Here is a 9,931-nt window from a genome sequence, read left to right on the forward strand (position 1 = left end):
GCGGGGTGTCAGTGGCCCCTTTCTCTGAAGTTAACTCTTCCCTATGGCACCCAGGGCATCAGCACCTCCAGCAGCGGTCATTCAATCTGCACACAATCCCCAAGCCTGTATTATGCACTAGGTGCTGGCTTTACAACAGCCATGCAAGGCTCCCACATTCTAGAGCAAGACACGGACAATATACAAATAAAAAATAATAAATATGTCCTTCCAGAGAGTGCCAAGTCTATGAAGAAAATAAAACAGGTGTGTTTTAGATGCAGAGATGCAGAGATACTTGGGCAGATGGTAGGGTGCCAGGTACAACAGACTGGGCAAGGACGGGCTAGCTGAGCAGGTGACATTTAAGCTGTGAGGAGGAGCCAGTGGTGAAGATGGAAACTGGGCTGAGAACTGGCATTCTGAACCAAGGGGACACCAAATGAAAAGGCCTCGAGGCATGAATGAGCTAAGACCCTATTGCTATGGGTTGAACTGTGTCCCCCAGAGGTTCATGTATTAATCCCCACTGTAACAGTGTTGAGGGTGGATATTCTATTATGGTAATTTAAAGGTGGCGCCTTTAGGAGGTGATTAGACTGTGAGGACTAGGCCCTAGTGAATGGATTGATCCATTCATGGAGTAATAAGTTGATGCTTAATAGGTGGTAATGGATGTGGTTCTGATAGCTCTATAAGGAGAGCAAACGAGCAGGTCAGCTCTCTCTTGCTCAAGTCATTTGCCATGAGATGCCCTGCATTGCTGTAGAGCCACCACCAAGAACAAAGCCCTCACCAGGTGTGTTCCCTGGACTTTGGACTTCCCAGACTCCAAAACTATAGACAATAAATATTGTTTCTTTACAAATTACCCAGTTTCAGATATTCCACTATACACAACAGAAACTAATACACCTGTATTAGTCTCTTAAGTACCACAAACTCGGTGGCTTAAAACAACAGAAATGTATTCTCTCACAGGTCTGGAGGCCAAAAGTCCAAAATCAAGGTTTCAGCAGGGCTGGTTCCTTCTGGAAGTTCTCAGGGAGAATCTGTTCCATGTCTCTCTTCTAGCTTCTGGGGGCTGCCAGCAATCCTGGGCATTCCTTGGCTTGTAGACCCATCACTCCAATCTCTCCCTCTGTCCGTATTATATTCATATTATATTCATATAATATGAATTATATCTCCCCTTTTTTTTCTTTGCAGCTAGCCAGGGATCTGAACTCTTGATCTTGGTGTTGTCAGCACACTCTAACCAACTATGCTACATGGCCAGCCCCAAATCCCCAACTTTAAAAAAATTAAGCTCCAGTTTCCCACAGTGATAACTTGCTTAATAGCACATCCCTATTGGCCTCCTTCCCTCCCTGACTCATTTCTCTCTCTCCACCTGTGTTTCCTACGATCATCTCCTAAATAAGCCACCTGCACTTAAACCTTCATCCTGGAATCCACTTCTGGGGGGTCCAATGCAGTCAATAACTAAGGAGTGACAGAATGTGTGTGTGCCAACATGCAGGCATTCAAACCATCTTGCCTGCGGTAACCACCAACCACACCATGGTACTTGTCAAACCATGATCAAAGGGTAGAGAACAATTGTAATATGTCCCAGCTGACCTGCATATTTCTCTCCCTTCCATTTGAACACTGCATCTTGATAATCATAATAATTCATATTTACAGAGAAATGCATTCTGGCTGCAAAGGTGAGGGCTTTCTGGGGAATCTGGTCAGAGGATTCTGACAAGTGGAGGACAGTGAATGGTGTGAGAGATGCCAAGGTTATCTCTGCTGTGTTTGGAGAAGAATCACCTGGCTTGGCTGAGCCAGCAACGCAGATGCCAGGAATGGAGAGCCACTGGCCATCCGTGAGTGGGGGAGAGTCACTATCAGATTTGAATTCCACAAATATCGTGAGGGTAAGGGTGGACACAGGACCTGCAGAGAAAGAGATGGGTGGGGACAGGTGGCAGGGAGACTGGGTAGGAAGCCACAGCAGGTGTATGGATGAGCGACGGTGCAGCCCAAAGACATGGGGATAGGCAGGTGGGGACAGGAGGCAGTGCAGAAGAGGTTCCAAGATGGAATGGATAGGACTCAATGGCTGGCGGGCATGGGGGCAGAGGTGGAGGGTGGGAACAGGGACACATCGAGCCAAGAATGAACATGAGGTTGCTATTCTGGAACAGGTATGTGTGTGGTCAGTAAAAATGAGGAAGAGATCTAAGGAGTATTAAACATGTCCACTGGAGGCCTAATGTACAGCATGGTGACTATAGTTAATAATGTAATGCACACTTGAAATTGCTAAGGGAAGAGCCAGCCCATGGCTCACTTGGGAGAGTGTGCTGCTGATAACACCAAGGCTATGGGTTCAGATCCCTTTATATTTGTACATTGTAATGGATCCTTTTCTATTAGCACTGATAATCATATGGGAATGATACTTTGAGAATGTGTGAAAATCCTGTCCCGCCAACAGTTTTTCTGCCAATGGTGTTAACATCATTGATGATTTTTGCCTGGATCAGTCTTTCTTACGGTGACTTTAAAGAGTGCCTTCCTATTTCTGTTCATCCTTCCTTCTGCAGTTATTCATTGAAGCTTTCCATCCACTCCTTCCCTTTAAAAAAATTTTTTTTCTTTTAGTGTCAGGATAGCCTCATGCATTTTTTTGATTGAACTCATACAGCATAAACCTCACTATTCCAAAGTATACAATTCAGTGGCATTTCGTATATTTACATTGTTGTGCAACCATCACCTCTGTCTAGTTCCAAGACACTTTCATCACCCCAAAAAGAGATTCCACAACCTCCACATCCATAAAGCAGTCATTCCCCATTCTCCCTCCCCACAGCCCGTAGTAACCACTAGTCTGCTTATTGTCTCTATGGATTTGCCTTTTCTAGATATTTCATACAAACGGAGTCATAAAATATGTGATCATTTGTGCCTGGCACTTGGCACACTTAGCACAATGTCTTCAAGGTTCATCTTTTTTCAACCAAATAATATTCCATTATATGGATATATCACATTTTGTTTATCCATTCTTCGCTGATGGACATTTGGGTTGTTTCTACTTTTCAGCTATTATGTACAGTGTTATTATGAACATTCATGTACAATTTGTACATTTGTTTGAGTCCCTGTGTGCATGGATTGTTTTTATTTGATGTATCATTTTTTATTCTTGTTGCTATTCTTTTCAATGCTCAGATTGTCTCACATTTGACCAGTAAAAGCTCCTTTGCACTTTTTAACTGTATTTAAAAATCGTTTTTAAATACATTTTTAGCTATGCAGGTAGTATAGGTCACAGCTCTTAAAAAATTAAAATGAAGCTTTCCTGGACCTACCCCCATCCCAGCTCCCTCCCAAGAAGAAACCACTGTTTCAGTCTGAGCTCACCTTTGCAGTCTTTTTTTTCTGTGCATTTACATAACATGCGTCTAGCCTGAGGACCAGATATTTTGTGAGTTTTTTCTTTTACACAACTGACATAGCACTGTAACTTACTTGTTTTCATTTAATAACATGACTTGATGATGTGGGTGGAAGTAGTGAGTTCTTTAAAATACAACAGATACTGTCAGATCACCTCGAGAAGTGGAGAAGTATTGCCTGGAACTTTTGATGTGTGCTACATCACTTATTCTCACAACAACACTTTAAGGATGGTATTGTTATCAGCATTCAAGAAATTAGAAAATTACGTTTCAGAGAAGTAAAGTAATTGCCTGAGTTCCTAGCATATACAAATCTCTCCAAAATTAGGTATTGAACAAATAAATATAATTAAACAGTGGCTGAGCTGGGGATTTGAATCCAGCTCTGTGCACCTGAAGGTCAATTTCATGCCTCTCCACACAGAACCGGGAACCAGAGGAGCAACCGCTGTGCATTTAAAGCAACTTCTGTTATAAGCTGGTGAGAGACAGAGGGCAGAATTTTAATAACCTGCTTTCAGCAGTCCTGGGGGACAAGCTCTCTCTCCAGGAGGACAAAATCTTCTAGGGCTTACTAGGAAAACACATCAAGCGTTTGATAAACGCTGCACCTCTGGAGAAAGGACTGATTTGAATAAGCAAGCTAATCATAATCACCTGATAGCAATTTCTTGCAAGCTGCTTTCTCACCACACATCTGGCAGTTGGTCCGCCTTCCCTTTGCTGCAGATGTGATTTGTCATCAGTCCAGGTGGTGGGAGTAATGGACACTCCAGCACGCGTGAGCTCGCACCTTAACCCTTGCATCGCCAAGCCTAGAGGAGACTCTCAAAGAGGTCTCCAAGGAAAAGACCTGCCTGGGGCACTAGAAAGAGCCTTTCACTCTAGGGCTCCATTCAACAGTCTCACCGGGACGTTTTGAAGACCTGAGTCTATATCTCGCTAGCTGAATGATGTTGATCAAGGCATTCCACCTCTCTGAGCTTCAGGGTGGGTGTAAGGATGAAGGAAGAACGTGAAGATAAAGGGGCCAGCAGAGTGCCTTGCACATCACTGAGCCTCAGGAGCAAAGGGCCTTCTCCCCATGCCCCCCAGCTACCACCCCTCATGGCCCTGCAAAGAATGGCTGGCATTCTTTCCCCATATACGATGATTGATTGCTCTGTTGCAAACCACCCCAAAATTTAGTGGCATAAATAACCCTTTTCTTATGCTCACAGGTTCTGTAGGGCAGTGTCTTAGCCCATTTGAGCAGCTATAACAGAATACCATAGACTGGGTGGCTTATAAACAAAAGGAATTTATTGCTCACAGTTCTGAACGCCAAGATCAAGGCGCTGGCAGATTCCACGGTTGGTGAGGGCCTGCTTTCTGGTTCATACATGGCCAACTTTTTTTGCAGTGCCCTCACATGACAGAAGGGGTGAGGGAGCTCTCTGGGGCCTCTTTTATAAGGGCACTAATCCTGTTCATGGGGCTCCACCCTCATGACCCAATCACCTCCCAAAGGCCCCACCTCCAAACACCATCACATTGGGGGTTAGGTTTCAACATATGAAATTTGAGAGGGATGCAAATTTTCAGTCTATAGCAGCCAGGAATTTGGACAGAGCACAGCAGGGCTGGTTTGTCTCTACTCCAGGATGTCTGCTGGAGTGACTCACACAGCTGAGGGCAGAAGAGCTGTGTCTGGAGCATCCAACCCAAGTTGGTTTCTATTGTGGTTCAAATTGTGCCTCCCTCCCCTCCCCTCCACAAATATATGTTCAAGTCCTAACCCCAAACCTATGATTGTGAACTTATTTGGAAACAGGTCCTTTGCAGATGTCATTAGGTAGGTGAAGATGAGGTCATTAGGGTGGGCCCTAATCCAATGACTGAAATGCCTATTAGAAGAGAGAAATATGAACACAGATACAGAAGACATAGGAAAGAAGATCACATGAAGATGGAGGCAGAGATTGCGGTGATGTGTGTACCAGCCAAGGACAGCTGGAAGCCACCAGAAACTAGAGAAGCAAGGAGGATGTTATGAACTGATATCTGTGTCCCCCAAAATTCATATGTTGAATCCATAACTCCCAGTGTGGCTTTATTTAGAGATGGCACCCTAAGGAAGTAATCAAGGTTAAATGAGATCATAAGTATGGGGCCCCAGCCCAACAGAATTAGTATCCTTTTAAGAAGAGACACCAGGGACCTTGCTCCCTTTTGCTCTCAGCAAGAAAAGGCCATGTGAGCGCCCAGCAAGAGGGCAGCCACCTACAACTCAAGATGACATCCCTCACAGGACAAGAGCCTGCTGACACCTTGATCTTGGACTTCCAGCCTCCAGAACTGTGAAAGAATGAATTTCTGTTGTTTCAGTCACCCAGTTTGTGGTAATTTGTTATGGCAGCCTTAGAACAGTAAGTGTCATCAGCTGGTCAGTACAGGGATCTGAACCTGTGACTTTAGTGTTACCAGCACCATGCTCCCTCAAGTGAGATAACTGGATAGTCCCTTCATCGCTTACATTTCTGGTGCCTGGCAGGATGGCTGAAGAATGAACTCTCCTGGGTCTATTGACCAAAGGTCTGCATGGGCACCTCCAGCATGGTGGCCTCAAGTTAGATTACTTAAGTGTGGGCTGGCCTCCCCCAGAGGGAGCATCCCAAAATAACAAGGGGAAGCTGCATGACCTTTTATAACCTAACCTGGGAGGTCACACACAGTCACTTACACCATGTTCTCCTGGTCACAGCTGACCTGGGCCCATCCAAATTCAAGGAGAGGGGCACAGACCCCACTTCTTGATGGGAGGAGGGTGAAAAAACTTGTAGCCATATTTTTTTTTAACTGCCATGTCTCCTAGAGTGAATAGAAAAATTAATGTCCACCTGGAACCTCAGAATGTGATCTCATTTGGAAATAGGGTCTTTGTAGATGTAATTAGTTAAGGATCTCAAAATGATATCATCCTAGATTTAGGGTGAGCCCTAAATCCAATGACTGGTGTCCTTATAAAGAAGAGGTGACACAGGGAGAAAGACACAGAGGCTATATGAAGATGGGGACAGATGGAGTGATGCTACCCCCAAGCCAAAGAACACCTGGGGCCACAGAAGCTGGAAGAAGCAAGGAAACGTTCTCCCCTAGAGTCTTTGGAGGGAGCACAGCCTTGCTGACACCTTGATTTTAGACTTCAGGCCCCCAGAACTGTTAAGAGAATAAATTTATCTTAAGCCATCAAATTTATTTGAATCTGCTGCAGGGAACTAATATACCTCCCAATGCCCCCCAGTGGATTTGGTGGCTATGTGAAGGAGACCACAACATGCTAATGGGCTACACTGGGGGCTTAGTTGATAGACGTCATGTGTGCAGATCTTGTGGGCTTCTTGGACCCTTGGGCAATCCTTGTAATTTGGTCACTGAGGTCTGATGATGTGCTGTGGCTGTCTTTGGGGGAGAGACATTTGCAAGTCACTCTTCAGTGAAAGCCCCAAGAAACCATAGCACATATACAGCAGCACTGTCCAACAGACCTTTCTGCAATGATGGAACTGTTTTATATCTGAGCTGTCCAAAGTGGTGGCCATCAGCCATATGTGGCTATTGAGCACTTAAAATGTGGCTGGTTTAATAACAGAGAAACTGAATTTTTTTATTTCATTACAGTTTAGTTCATTTAGATTTAAATAACACCTGTTGCTAGTGGCTACCATATTGAACAGCATGGCTCTAGAGAGTTCTAATTTCCTCCTCCTCCTCATGAATGCCTTCTGCAAGCAGAGAAGAATGGAAGGGTAAGATGCCCTTGTAATGAGACCAGCACTCAAGAGCTATGGACCCTCGGGAAAGTTATTTAACCTCTCTGCACCTGTTTCCTCATCTGCAGAGATGTTAATATCAGTACTTACCTGATCAGATTATTCTGAGAATTCCATGAATTCGTAGATATCAAGCACTTTCAATGGTGCCTGGCACCTAGTAAATGCCATACAGTTCTTCACCTTTGTGATCTCCATTGTAATTGTACTTGTATGAGCAAGACTAGTTGATTCATATGTGTCTCCCTCTTTGTTCCATGAGGACAGGCTTCCTGTCTATTTCACCCAGCACTGCATTTCCAGCACATAACACAATGCCTTGAAGTAAGTATTCAGTAAAGAATCAAGGATTGGGTGAATGGCTCTATCAATCAATCAATTATGGAGCTGGTTAGGCAATGAATTAGAATCAGGGATCAGAAGAGCTAGATGTCCAGTTTACATGAAAGTGTTGCCAGACTCAAGGGGTTCATCTCCCAGTGAGTGTAGCCAATACATGCAACCAGAAGTCTGGATAGGAAGGTTTATTACTTGTAATAAGTAATGGAGTACACTGAGGATAATTCCCAAAGCAGTGTCTCCCTGAACAAAGAAAAGGGGGTATCCTTTGAAGACTAAGTTCCCAGACAATTCCCCACCCAGGACCCCATTTAGGTGCTTTTATGCAAATGAAGGATGCAAACTTGTTCAGTTTGGGTTGGATGATTATGAAACATGGTTCATTGGTCAGTTCCTGAAGACTAGTTTGCATTTGGGCCCAGAAAGGAGCCCTCAGAACTTGTCCGTGGTCAGGAGTTCCATTGTCGCTTTTTGGAGCATGATGCTCTCCCTGGATCCTGAAAAACAAGCTTAGGTATACACATCCATGAGTGATAGATAATGCTGGCTGCTTGGGCCTCAGCACAAGGCCTTATATTCCTCTAGCTCACACTTCCCTTCCCTCTGTTGGTCACAAAACGGGCTGAATTAGTTAAGACTAGGTTTGATTTTAAGTAACAGAAAAGCTTTAACTGTGATTTATACAAAAGGGATGTTTATTCCCATCTTACTGAAAGGGCTGGGGGTGGGGAGTCCAGGTGTGCAGTATGAAGACTGCTGGGGAAAGTCCTCAGCAACCTTCCAGCTCACTACTCTGCTATCCCCAAGGTAGGGCCTTTATGGCCCACAAGGTGGATCCAAGTTTCAGGCCACAGGATGAATGGTGGAAGGGACAAAGAAGTCGTGACCAAGTGCTGGCCATCTCCTCTTAAGGAAACATCCCCAGAACTGCTTCATGACACTCCCACCCACATCCTGTTAGCCAAGGGCCATGCTAGTTGCAAGGGAGGCTGGGAAATGCAGTTTTTAATTCTGGGGAGGCATGGGCCCATCAAAAATATTAAACAACTATGGGAGAAAAAGAGAATGAATACTATCCATGCCTCATGGAGGAAGCAGGACAAGGTGAGGCTGGAACGTTTAGCAGATCTCAGATGGAGAATTTGAACCTGACCTTGAAGATGATAGGACATGAATCATCACAACATCACAGTGACAAGCTGACCAGACCCCCAGATGCGCTCTGCTCAGCTCCTTAGCACATATAGGTAACACAGAGATGGCCAGTGACATCGAGTCTGCTGTCATCCACCCTCTCTGCACACCCAGGAGCACACTTCCCTCTTTCCTTCATTCATTCATTCAACAAATTTCTGCTGAACAGCTCCTATGTGCCAGGCATCAAGCTAGGCCCTGGGGATAGAACAGTCAGCAAAACAGACAAGACTTCCTGCCCGCTGGAGCTTACATTCTGGTTGGGACAGACAGATAATTAAGCACATAAACTAAAATATCAAGTCTGCCAGAAGATGAGAAGTGCTATGGAGAAAAATAAAGGGGAGAGGAACAGGCAGTGGGGAGAGATTGTTACTTTAAATGTCAGGCTGGCTGGTTAGCTCACTTGGTTAGAGCACAGTGCTGATAACAAGGCACCAAGGTCAAGGGTTCAGATCCCCCTACTGGCCAGACGCCAAAAAGAAAAAAAAAATTAAATAGGCTGATCAGGAGAGGTCTGGGTCTCACTTGAGTAAAGCCCTGAAGGACGTGAGGGAATCTAGCAGGGCAGCTGGATGTCCAGGGCTGAAGCCTCTCAGGCCAATGGAACAGCCAGTGCAAAGGACTTGATGGGGATCATGGTGGGGGATGGGGAGTGAGGGGGGGAGGGGGGGTAGGATTAGCTCAGTGAGCCTGGAGGGGGGAAAGTAGGAGATGAGAGGGGGAGGGGATGATTATGAGAAGATTGGCTTCTCTTTCTGTCCAAGATGAGGAGACTCAAAGGGTTTGATTAGAGGAGGGATGTGATCTGACTTTGTTTTTAAAAGATCACTCGCCTTTCTTCTCGTAGTGTGAAGACAAAACCTCCAGGTGTGTCAACGCAACCACCTTCCTCGTGCCCTCCCCACCAGCCCAACATCCCCTGGGGGTAACTGAGAGAGCCCTCAGTGAACGAGAGAGAGAGAACCAGGACTAGAATCTGGTCCGGAGACGCCCGGGTGGCTCCCTGTGTACTGTCCTGAGGGACTTCAGAAAACACATTCTGTTTCCTTAAAAAAAAAATTTTGTTTCTTATCTGTGTGTGTCTCCCCGTGTTTTACCAACAATAACCATGAAATTGATGTTGACTCGCTTCTGTTTGGAAAAGAG

Source organism: Cynocephalus volans, chromosome 6 (genome assembly GCF_027409185.1).
Source record: "Cynocephalus volans isolate mCynVol1 chromosome 6, mCynVol1.pri, whole genome shotgun sequence".
NCBI classification, from domain to species: Eukaryota; Metazoa; Chordata; class Mammalia; order Dermoptera; family Cynocephalidae; genus Cynocephalus; species Cynocephalus volans.